The sequence below is a fragment of the Sturnira hondurensis genome, unplaced genomic scaffold (genome assembly GCF_014824575.4).
Source record: "Sturnira hondurensis isolate 20B ecotype Veracruz unplaced genomic scaffold, ASM1482457v3 Scaffold0014384, whole genome shotgun sequence".
In the NCBI taxonomy this organism is placed as follows: domain Eukaryota; kingdom Metazoa; phylum Chordata; class Mammalia; order Chiroptera; family Phyllostomidae; genus Sturnira; species Sturnira hondurensis.
This window is the reverse complement of record NW_028087015.1, coordinates 28,844,412-28,857,586: the sequence shown is the minus strand read 5'-3', so window position 1 is coordinate 28,857,586 and position 13,175 is coordinate 28,844,412.

The window sequence follows — 13,175 nt, the reverse complement described above, 5'->3', positions numbered from 1 at the left end:
CTGAGTTCTGGGGTTTTGTCTGTCTGTCTGTCTGTTTTTGCATAGTGAGAAATTATTCTGAAATTTCTTGAATACCCAGACCTACTCCAGGGTCTGACAAATTTCAGAGTCCTTCAGTTGCACAGTTATCTTTCAGAGCCATGAGATGACCCACACAATGTGTTCACATGGTCCTATGGATAATAAAATTTGTGAAAGAATAATAGTTAACTACAACCAGTTAACACTACTGTCTTTTTCTACTACAACTTCCACTCTGTCATACTTCCTCTCATGGCCAAGGGAATTAGAGTGGCCATGGGCTTTTTTGGCATCCAGGTAAGGGAAAATTGAGTTTAATTTGGATTTCCTGAGATACATTTCTATGGGACACAGGCACTTCTGGCTCCCCCAGCATTGGCACGGCTTCCAGCAACACCCCCAGAAGTAATACATTGCTGGCACAAAGGGGCAAGATCAGAAGTCCTGTCGTGAGAAGAATGTAGCCCATACTGTGTCTTGGAAGCACTAGGAGCATGTGAGTTGTGGAAGAGAAACAAGATTTGAAATATACAGAGTCAGAAGCTAGTCTGAAACGTTCTTCCAATCTTCAGATAAGTAAGATTGGAAGCCAGTGAGTGACTAAGTTGACACCTAGTTAAAAAATACCCCCCAAAATTTAGTCATTCATAGTAGAATGAAAGTTTCATGTTCTTTTTCCCAGACAAGGGCCCATGCCATCCTCGGTCCACCCTCCCACCCCGCAGAGACTGTTCACCCAGGTCTGCTTTTTCCACCCGCCTTGTGGCCACATCCACCTGTCAGCTCTGTGGAGGCAGGAAACACACCTACATCACTCACATGTGCTTAGCACAAAGCATAGGCATGGTAAAGTTGGCTGAAGAAACAAGTAGGCACATCAATTATAGTGTGTATCTATTGGCACACAAATGCATCTTCTTCATTCATGTGATCACTCTTCACTTACTCAATCACCTAGCTCCATCTAGGCAAATCGCCCTAAACTCCAAGAGCTTTGGGGGATAGAATATTTTCACCATGGAGATATCCTCTTTGTTTTTCCACTGTTGAGCCTTCATCCCTAAGGTTCCTCCTCCTTCCCTTTTTCTACACTTTTCCCCCTAGGCTCTAAGTCTCACCTAACACATACATGTATGCACTGGAGGAATAGATTATGAATTACCGAGGCTTATGGTTGGAGTTATTTTATTTAACAACTAAATTTGTTGCCCAAGTTGCTGTGGAATCTGGAGAGGGCAGGAAGAGAGGAAATCCTGCAGTCAGGAGTAAGCCATGCCCTGGTGAGGTTAGGAGAGGTCTTGTTCCAGCTGACAGTTTACGGGAGATGAGAGACACTGACATTCAAATGGGCCTCAGGAGAGAAAAATGCATGTCTAGGAATAAATCTCTGGTAGTTTCTCATAGGTTAACAGGAAGGATGCCTTACTTTCTCAGCAGTAATGCATTACATTCATTGAGATAAGTGACCTCTTGTTTTATTTCCTTGCAGACTAGATTATAACCTTCTAAAATGAAACACCTCACCCAGTGATATTTTCATGGACTGGAGTGGACAGCTGTTGTGTTGCCTGTCCAGGATCCATTGCCTGTTATTCTGATAACGGTCCACTGGGTTTGTGGTGGTGGGAGCTCACGCCACGCCTGGATCCAGGGGCAGGCCCAGGCCTCAGATTGTGTTGGACGCTGCTACCCTAGAGATTACTTCTCGAATGAAGTGTCAAAAATGAACATTGTGGCCCTGACTGGTGTGGCTCAGTTGGTTATGCGTTGTTCCACAACCCAAAAGGTCACTGGTTTGATTCCAGTCAGGGCCCATGCCTGGGTTGTGGGCCCAGTCCCTGGTTGGGGCACATGTGAGAGCCAATTGATGAATGTTTTTCTCCTCCTCTTTTTCCCTCCATTCCCTTTTCTCCAAAAATATATAAATAACATATGTTTAAGAATGGAAATTGTAATTCTTTATCTCAAACTCAGTGGCTTGAAGTAAGTATCATTTATTCCTGGCCCCGGGTCCTTGAAGCTTTCCCTGTACTGAAACCTGTTTTTGTTTTTGTGTTTTTGTTTTTAATTTCTACTTCCCATCTATGAGCTACTTCTTAATCTTTTAATTATTTTCTTTCTTTTTCTTCTTTTTTTTTTCTTACGTGTTTCAGTAAGTGTTTCTGTAGCTTGCAGTGAAAGAACCTAGTAGACACAGGTAGATAAAATGGATCTGAGATGTCAGAAAGACCAGCATCTGGAGCTGGACCCAGTTATAACTGTACAGCAGCAAAAACTTGTTTCCTGGGACTCCCATTTCTTTTCCAGCTCCACCTTGCTGAGAAGCCAAAAACTCCCGTCCCACCTGGCCACCTCCTCAACATTCAGAGCCATGGTGCCCTCTCCAGTTTCTTCCTCACAGCACCTGGCCCCTGAAAAGGCGCTGACATCAGCCGTTATTTATTTGGCCACTACTTTTTGAGCACTTGTCCAGGTGCATTCACTGTATCGGTTCAATCTCTGCTGCAGTGGTGCTTTCATTCTTGTGTTGGGAAACAGATAATGACCAAGTAAATAAATTAATAACATCATTGCGCAGGGTAATAAGTATTATGGAGGGTGACATGATAGAGAATGAGCAGAAGCTCTAGGGAAATTTCCCTGAGGCATAGGCATTTGAGCTGAATGGGGACCATTTGCAGAAACCAGCCACATCACAATGTGGGGGTGAGGGTGATTGGGCAAAGCAATCTGGGCAAATGAAACAGCAAGTACAAAGGCCCTAAGGCCAGGACAAACATGGCGTGCTATGGTCCTGTGTGTGAGGGATAGAAGTATAAGAGGTCAGGGGTATGCACCTGGGTCAGATGACATTGGGTTCTGTAGACTACAGTAAGAAGTTTGTCATCGCTGTATAAAGTATTAGAGGGGGATGGCAAGGTACGATTTGTGTTTTTAAATCGTAACTACTGCAGTATAGATAATCTATTGTAGAACAGAGAAGCCAGCGAGGGGGGCATAACAGTAGTTGTTGCAAGATGTAAAGGGACTTGGGCAAGAGGGGAGGTGGAGAGAAATGAGAAGATACAAGCCATGTTTTGGATTTGAAGCTGAAGGTGCTGGAAGAAGATGAGTGATGGTGTGTGCCATTTGCTGAGACAAGGACAACTGAGGAGGCAGAGGTGTGATGGGGGAGGCAGAAATTACAGGTTCTGTTTCAGCCATGTTCAAATATCTGAGTAGAACTATCTAGAGCCTATGGGAGGAGTCAGGGATGTTAAAGTTGGGAGTCATTAGGATTAGGATTAGGATATGTCTAATAGTCAACTGAGACAGTTGACTATTAGAAAATTGAGCCATCATTAAAATTTTAATTATTAAACTTTTCAAGGTTCACTCTGGCTGCTGTGGCTCCGTGAGTTGAGCACCAGCCTGTGAACAGGAAGGTCACTGCTTTAATTCCCAGTCATGGCACATGCCTGGGTTATGGGCGGGTCCCAAGTTAGGGATTTATGAGAGGAGACTGATCAAGGTACCTCTCACACATCAATGTTTCTCTCCCTGTTTCTCCCTCCCTTCTCCTCTTTCAAAAAAACTAAATAAACTCTTGAAAAAATAGATCAATAAATGAACTTTTCAAGGTTCTTATCTGAGATATTAATCTAGATCTTTGACCTTCATAAGTTTACAGCCTAACATGGTGTTTTTAGGCATTTATTCTCATTAGATTTCAAATGGCAGGATATTCCTTAGAAGAAGTTGTATGGCTAAATCTACATGTAAAACTGGAAGTGCTCTGGTTGTTGCTGGGTGGGGATGGGAGTCAGTCAAAAACCCCTACTCTTAGGTGTTCCCCCAGCACCACTTCTCCTCCACCCACACTCAAAACGGTTTCTGAGGACCCACAGTGGGACTCTGGCTACATCGAGAAGATTGAAAACAATCCCTCACCTCTTTGAAATATCCTGTCAAATGTCACCTCTTCCCTGAGACTAACCTTTAACCCCACTATAGTAAAATTGCAGGCTCTCCCCAGCCCTACCCTTAGTCCTCTTAACACTTTCAGCCTGCTCTTTTTTTAAAGCACATATAAAATGCTAACATAGTATATGCTTTACTTACTATTTTTATTTTATCTTGAATTGTCTCTCCTTACTACAAGATAAGCTCCACAAAGGCAGTGGGTCTTTTTTTTTTTTTTGGTTTTTGTGGTTTTTTTGTATACTGATATACCCTACACAGTTAAAAATGTGCCTGGCTCCCTGGCTGGTGTAGCTCAGTGGATTGAGCGCAGGCCTGCGAACCACACGATTGCAGTTCAATTCCCAGTCAGGGCACATGCCTGGGTTGCAGGCTGGTTCCTGGTTCCTGGCAGGGGATGCACAAGAGGCAACCATACATTGATCTCTCTCTCTTTCTCTCTCTCCTTCCCTTCCCCTCTAAGATAAATAAATAAAAATTTTAAAAAATGTGCCTGGCATATGGCAGCATTCTACAAATATTCCTTGTATGAATAAATGAGTTAATATTGAAAATGAAAAAGTTTCTCCCCAGGCCCTTTCCTGGAGGCACAAGAGCGGGCCACGCCTCTGGTCATGAATTTTTCCCCTTCTCCTTTCCTTTCCCCTCTGAGAAGAAGAGGAAGGAGGAGGAGGAGAAGTTCCTTAGTGGACACAGTATTTTTTAATCCCTCAGATATTTACTGAGTAGCCAGACAATCTGCTGTGCAGTAGATCATTCAAGAAATGTAAAGGTGTTTAGAAAATTAAAATTTAAATAAGGCTTTGTCTTATTCTAAACATCTTGGAGAACTCAGTAGTATAATTTCTGATTCTAGAGGTGAGTAATATTTCCTTTCTGTCTTAAATTGTGACATTGGTAGATTTGAATACTAGTCTCCGTTTTCCATTCCCATCTTTCTTCTTTTAGTTTTTTATTGTTGTTCAAGTACAGTTGTCTCCATTTTCCCCTCACCACACCCCCACCCATTCATCCCTGCCTCCTACCCTCGATCCTACCCACTCCCATCTCACGATGACATTCTGATTCCGTGTTCCCCACCATGTAACTTTGTAGTGCCTCTTAATAGAGCAGGCAGGGCACTCATCTCTGATTTTGATCTGTACCACATGACTAGCTTTGGCCAATGGAAAGTTAGCAAATATGTTCTGAGCAGAGGACTTCAATGCGCTTGCCTGTTCTGTCTCGTCCTGGGCTTTTGCCGTCTACCATGAGAACAGCAAGTTGCAGTCAGCTGCTGGTCCCATGATGAGGGACAGGTAGAGCAAACCTGGATTCAATCCATAGCCTGAGACTGAACCTCCTGACAAGCCACAGACCTGGGAGCAAAAAGTTAATGTTCGTTGCTGTGAGCCAGAGATTATGGGTTTGTTACCCAGAAGTAGCTCATTAAAATTATGACTAATAGAGTCATCAATAATCCTAATGAACTTAATAATAGTGGCTCTCCTCCTCCTGGAATTTAAGATAGAAAGAAAATTCTACTTCCATTAAAATGGGATAAAGGGCATTTTGTGGTTTTCCTAAAACTTCCTTGAAGATGAGAAACTAAAAAGCCAAAAGGGAGGCGTATTTCCTCAGGGAAATGTGTTTTAAGGGGTTGTTTTAATAAGGGCAAATGACCGTGTGGGAAAGATCACAGAGTGGGAGCAGGAGCGGAGTCCTCGCCGCACCATGACTGCTCCTCCCGAGCGACCCCTGAGGTGCCTACTAACTCCTGGATGGTCCTGCATCCAGAACATGAGGACCTAGAAGCAGCTGGTTGCTAAGGAAGCTTTTCTGCTCTAACATCAGGTTCACCATCCTTATTGTAAAGGCAAAAGAAAAGTTATTGCGTAGCAAGAGAAGTGCTCTACTGATAGATGGAAACAATAATTTTTAAAAGAATAAAAACAAAACCCCATGCAATTGCATTATCTTGCCATTATACATAGAATTTCAAGTGTAAACAGGAAGTAAATGGACAGCCCCAAACGGAACCACATCAAAGCGACAAAACTTTTTTAGGTAAGACAGGTTTTTCTACAGAAAGATTTGACATTTTTCTTGGGTAAGAAAACGGGTGAAGAAGCTGAGTATCATTTTTATTTGTAAAAGTAACCTTTAAAAAAATAACAAGTGACTAGAAAGTAAACGTGTTGAATGTTGTTCTCACCTAACTTGAATATCGCAACTTCCTGGGTCAGGTATGCGGGGTGCTTTCTGTGGTATCCTAGTCACTGTTCTCAGGACGGCTTTGCAGAACCTATGTGCCGGCATTTCCAGGCTTTCCTCCAGGTTACGTCCAACACTCTGTGGGCAGAGGCAGAGCTGTAGAAAGGGGATGCACTCTGAAAAGCAGACTTCATGGGAGAAGGCCTTTCGGGTTGTCTTTTTTCTCCCCCCCCCAATCTCCTCTTCAAGAAAGATGATCTGTGTTGGTAAAATGTCTTGTCTTTTCCTGGCCACTTTTTGAAATCTGCTAACAACAATCTGCTTTGTTCCACCGGGGAGTCCTGTCATCTCTCAAAGCAGTGAGAATCATCAATGGCATCTCACTTCAACAAATTAGCCACAGTGTTTACACTGCAAGTCCTGGGGGCCGAGCTTTTTTGCATAGCAAGAAATTCCCAGGATTCTAATGTTTTTCCAAGTGGGAGAGTTTTGATCCAATGCAGTTTCCTCCTTTAGCTTAACATGCGTTGTTCCGTATGATCCCACTGAAGGCTTTAAACTGAACTCTTGGAAATATTCACACACATGGACACACACACACTCACCCATGGAAGCAAATAAAGAAGCCAGTGTGGCGCAGGGCAAAGAAACGGATCTGAAAGTTAGGAAGCCTACAGACCTGCATTCTAGCTGTGGTTCAGCTAAGCCAATTATTAATCCTGCAACTTTAGGCACTTCTCCCTGAGATTTTCTTTCCTCCAGTGTTCAATGATGAATAAAGGGGCAGAGCCAGATTATTCCTAATAGCTCCTCCGGCTCTAACATTGTATACCTTTACACTTCTAACTGGTAGCTAGATAGGGATACATTTTCTTAAAGAACCAGCATGAATCAGTTCAGTGATGAGCTTTCTCCTCAAGCAGCAGGTATCACTTGGTGGGGTAGACTGAGAGAGAGCCTGGAGAGACCCACAAAGCCTTGCCTCAGTTCCCACACAATATTCATAACAGAGCTACAAACCAGTGCCCTTCGGAAGCTGTTTCTACCGATGCCACTCCTGTGTTTTCTTGTACTGGTTCTCATGCAGAGCTCGGAGTGTGTGCTCTCAGCGTTTGGAGAGCTCACATTATAGGGCCAAGGCTAAAGGAACAGCATAGAAAAACATCACAGTCAGGGGTGACCTAAATAACTTCCTGAGGTTCCTTTTAGGCCCATGAGTCAATGTATAGGAAGACTGAGCTTATTAATCAAAAAATGCTGATCTGCTCAATGTCTAATTATACCTGTCACTTCTGCAGCCCACACCCCGGCCTGACATGGTTTCTCTCTCTGAAGTCACATAGCTATAGTTGCAGGCCAGTTTTTAGTTGATCTGTGTATTTTCTGTGTGACATGTCTCTTCTACATGACAGTTCAATTGTCCAGAGGAACACTAAAACCTCTTCGCAGAACAGCCCAGCAACCCGGACCACACAAACCCTTTCTCTCCTCCTCTCCCGCTGCGGCTCCTGTGAAATTCCCAACCATCTCTCAAGGCCAGGCTCAAATCCTTCCTCCTCCAAGAAGCCTTTCTTGATCCCCTCCCCATCAGACTTAATCCCTCTATTCCTTGCACTCCCCAAACACTTTGTACCTTTATTATTTTAGCACTTACTTACCTGAGTCTGTCTTATATTAAAGTTACTTTATGCATATGTTTTTCCTATGACATTTTGGACTTGGGCAGAAATAAGCCTTTTTTTCTATTATCTTCAACATCCAGTAAAATACTTTGCATGTAATAGGCACTTAAAACTCTTCCACAACGTGTGAAGGTAGAAAATAATTGAAACAGGAAAGGAAACGTATATTATCTGTCCTTTTATTTTTAATAGCAAAATGCATTTTATGTAGTGAATCCTTAAAATTGTTGAATTACTTATAAATGCGTTAAATAATGCAATACTAAGATAGAAAACCAATTAGCCTTACAATTTGTTCGTATTGCACATTAAAATAAATTTGGTCTATTTAATCAATGTCAAGAATGAAATTTGCCAGTAATATTCATTTAGAAGTAAATGCTTCTTTCATTCACCCAATGAATTTATTTATAACGAGTCTCTACACACTTTAATTTGGAAGGAATGTATACTTTTAATGAAACACTCAGAGTATTTAATTAATCATTTACGACAGCCATAAAAGACATGAAAAAACATCTTTCCATTTAAATGACTATTTCCTAGTATAACAAACTTTTCCACTCCTACTCAAGGCAAGCTACAGCAATTTCTGTTACAGTATTTTACATTTGTCAATTTCACCATCTCCTCATTCTTTTCCTCCCTTTTTTCTTTTTGCGCTCAATCAATTAAACTAAATCAAAGGCTGTAACATTGATCTTGGTCTATCTCAGCCTCTCTCTGCAACTCCCTCCACTTCGCCTAATGTCATAACATCCTCACATACACTTCTTATAATTCTCAAAAGTATTCTCTTAAGTTTGAGCTTTATGAACTTGTAGAAAATCGCAGTATCTTGACTAATGGCCACTTTTCACACTTTTTTCTATACGAGGTTCTGTACAATTCACAAAAATCCAACTTTCTCTGGATAACCTATGTTCTTTGGGCAAAGCTTAGCAAGAAAACGTACTGATTATCTACAACAGTTGTGCTTTGTCCCTACCCACAGCTGTGCTCTGATAGCATAATGAAGTTGGTTTGATATAACCTGATGCTTAATCTGCTAGTGTAGAACAGCGCCGTTGGAGTGGGATTCCATTTTGTTTTAAAAAAAGACAAAAAATACATACTTCACATTTCTGACAATGGCCCTGATTGGTGTAGTTCAGTGGGTTCGGTGTCATACTGCAAACCGAAAGGTCACCGGTTCAACTCCCAGTCAGAGCACAAGAGACAACTGTTTCTCTTATGCATCGTCGTTTCTCTCCCTCTCTTTCTACCCACCTTCCCTTCTCAGAAAGTAAATAAATAAAATTTTCAAAAATTTTTAAATTTTTGACAGTGATCATTTTTTAACAAATATTTATTCACTGTTTAGTGAGCATCTATTATGAGACTTGTGCTGTTCTAAAAGGGTTTATAATCTTGTTGCAGGGAGAGATTATAAATTTTTTTCAATACAATTCAGTCAGTGCTATAATAAAAGTACATAGTACTAGATTTTCCCATAAGGAAACAGAGAAAAAACTAAAATTATAGAATGTGAGCAAGGAACTGTGCATGTTTTATGGGAATAAGCACAAAGACAAATCAGACCTTAAATGCAGGAGCACAGTATGAGAGTTAGGGCTTGTGCGTACATAGCAATGACATTGGCATGACCGGATCTTCCTTCTGACACTTGACAGGTTCTGTACTCTCAGGTTTGCGTTCAGGTAGAGAGAGGAGGGTAGTCTTCAAGGAGACGGTATCTTTTTTTTTAAGGAGGAGGTATCTTTAAGTTTATCCTTGAAAGGCAAGTAGAATATACATGCATAACAATGGGGAGGGAAAGAGAGAAAGCAGGAATGTGAGTCTGGACGAGGTTAGGACAGCACCTGACATTGTTCTGCTCTCTACCTTTCTGAGCAGACACCGGATACCGGACAGATTTACTAGAGTGTTGCCTTTTGCTTCTAAAAATGTTTCTGTGCTACCAAATATGCACGATCCCCCACCCCAGCCCTCAGTCTCTCCCTTCTGACCTTATCATCTGCTACTAATTGTGAGAAAACTTTCATTGGAGATGGAGTTTATTGTAGTCCTCCATAATAGCCAGGGAATAAATGGGGAATGGCACTACCTGAGGGATTTGTTCATTTTCTCCCATAAACTTCCATCTCACATTGTTTGTCATAATTAAACAGCATATGCACCAGACAGGAACTCTCTTCTACAAAAGAATCCTTATGTTCTTGGCCTTCACTCTTTAAAAAAAGAAAAGGAAACCATAGCACAATAGTGCAGAGCATGGACTTTTGTTATTTCAGGGCTGATTATGGTAGCCACTGGCCACATGTAGCTACTTAAATTTAAACTAGTTAAAATGAAATAAAATCACAAATTCAGTTCTTTAGTCACACAGGCCACATTTTTAAGGGCTCAATAGCCACACAGGGCCAGCGGCTACCCTGCTGGGCAGTGCAGATACAGAACACTTCTCACAGCAGAGAAAGTTCTCTTGGGCAGTGTGGCTCTGGAGCTTCTGATCTGGTGACCTTGGCAAATTACTCTCTGTGCAGTTTTCTTTTTTACTTTTAAAATATCTTTTATTCCCCTATTACAAACAAAAACAAACAGTAAAAGGACGGTTCCCATAGTTTTCCACTACAGTTGTCACATTTCCCCCCCTTCATTCCCCTCCACCCTGTACACCCCCTCCCTCCACATTAGTTCATGTGTCATAAGTTCATTAGTGTCTACATTTCCCACGGTACTCTTGCCCTCCCCCTATTTTCTACCTACCATCTATGCTACTTATTCTCTGTACCTTCTCCCCCGCCTCCTCCTCCTCCCACTCCCGTTGTTAACCCTCCATGTGTTCTTCATTTCTGTGGTTCTGCTCCTGATCTAGCTGTCCTCTTAGTTTGCTTTTGTTTTAGGTGTGGTTGTTAATAACTGTGAGTTTGCTGTCCTTTCACTGTTCATATTTTTTACCTTCTTTTTCTTAGATAAGTCCCCTTTTAACATTACCTATAGCAAGGGCTTGGTGATGATGAACTCCTTTAACTTGACCTTATCTGAGAAGCACTTTATCTGCCCTTCCATTCTAAATGAAAGCTTTGCTGGATGGAGCAATCTTGGATGCAGGTCCTTGCCTTTCATGACTTGGAATACTTCTTTCCAACCCCTTCTTGCCTGCAAGGTCTCTTTTGAGAAATCAGCTGACAGTCTGATGGGAACTCCTTTGTAGGTGACTGTCCCCTTATCTCTTGTTGCTTCTAGGACTCTCTCCTTCATTTTAGTCTTGGCTAATGTAATTATGCTGTGCCTTGGTGTGTTCCTCCTTGGGTCCAACTTCTTTGGGACTCTCTGAGGTTTCTGGACTTCCTGGAAGTCTATTTCCTTTGTCAGATTGGGGAAGTTCTCCTTTATTATTTGTTCAAATAAGTTTTCCACTTGTTGCTCTTTCTCTTCCCCTTCTGGTACTCCTATAATTCGGATGCTAGAACGTTTAAAGATATCCTGAAGGTTTCTAAGTCTCTTTTCATTTTTTTTTTAAATTCTTGTTTCTTCATTCTTTTCTGTTTGGTTGTTTCTTTCTTCCTTCTGGACCACTCCATTGATCTGAGTCCCAGTTTTCTTTCCATCACTGTTGGTTCCCTGTGCATTTTGCTTCGTTTCACTTAGTGTAGCCTTCATTTGTTCCTCTAATTTATAACCAAATCCATCCAGTTCTGTGAGCATCCTGATCACCAGTGCTTTGAACTGTGCATCTGATATGTTGGCTATCTCTTGGTTGCTTAAAAGTATTGGCTCTGGGGCTTTGGTTTGTACTTGCATTTGAGCCTTTTTTTTTTTTGGTCTGGTCGCACCTGTTACATATGAGGGGCAGAGGCTTAGGTGCTCACCAGGGCGGGTCAGCCCAGTGGCTGGGTTGTGATGCTGTATGTGGGGGCAGGGTCAGAGAGGGAACAGTGGTGTTTGTTCTGCTTTCTCTTGGATTTCAGTCCCCTCTGCTGCTTCCCACAAACAAATTGGGGCCTTCTGTTGCTGGTTCTCCAGTGGCTGGACTTGTGTATGTTCTAGGACCCTGTGGGTCTCTCCAATGAACTCTCCTGTGAGGCTGAGAGTCTCTCCTGGCACCTTTTCAATCCCTGCTTTTAGACTTTATTTTCCATCGCTGGGGCCCTGAGTTGCGTGATCTGTCTTGCTGCCCATTTTTGCCTAGTTTATCTGCACACGAATGTGTGACCACAGTCAGCCAACTGCCTTGTGCACTCTGCTCATTTCCTCCCTGCACCTAGGATCTGCTAGCCCCATGCCACCTGTGCTCCTGGGTCTGGCAGCCATGGCCTTGTCAGTCACAATCACTCTCTGCAGGCCGCCTGCTTCGCCCCTCTTACCAGTCTGGTTGAATGGTTGTCGAACTTCCGTACAGTTCAGTTTTCTGTCTGTTCTGGTTGTGTTTTTGTTTCTAAATCTTTGTTGTCCTTAATTTTGGTTGTGCGAGAAGACACAGTATTTCCTCCTACACCTCCATCTTGGCCAGAAGTTATGTGCAGTTTTCTGGTCTGTAAATGGAATAATAAATAGGCTGTATTTCACAGGATTCCTATGAGGATTAAATGAATTTATATTTGTAGAGAGCTTGGAACAATGCAGAACACATCCTATATATGGGTATGTTAAGCAAATAAAAGCAATTTGCATATCTGAAGTAAGGCAGCCAGTCCAAACACTATCCAACTTGAATAAAAGGGGTTGGAGGGAGGAATCTGTTCCTATTGTTTCCCACCAGCTGAAGTTCTCTTCCCACTCTTCCCCTGGCCTCTGCTCACGTTTGTTTTGTTCAGCTGGGAAGACCACCAAGCAGGAGCGCTTCTCTATTGCACAGTGAGTGCTTGATAAATATTTATACTAGAAATAATAATGATGTATATGGAAAAGAATCGCTCTATCATCCTGGAACTGTAGCCACTGCCAAAAAGTACATGACTTCAAGCAACTCGGCTGTGCTCCATGGCAGATTAGGAGAGGAAGTGGAAAACTCAACTTGTTTAGGGATTTATGATGAGAAATAGTTCTGGTAACCAAAGTCTTTTGGATCCAACCCAGACTGGTAATCCCACTTGGATATATATTTGGGTGTTTTATCATAAATACCAAAAAAATGTCTCTTGGACTGAGATACTCAAAGTGTGCGTTGTTGAATGGAATTCTTTCTCACTCCCCATTCCATGGGGATGGTGAACAGATTGTGAGGAGAGAAACTGATGTCATTAGGGTATGTACTCAAATGACAGACATCAGTTTCTCCTTGTCTGGGAACTGTTTGTGACTGAGCAGAATGTA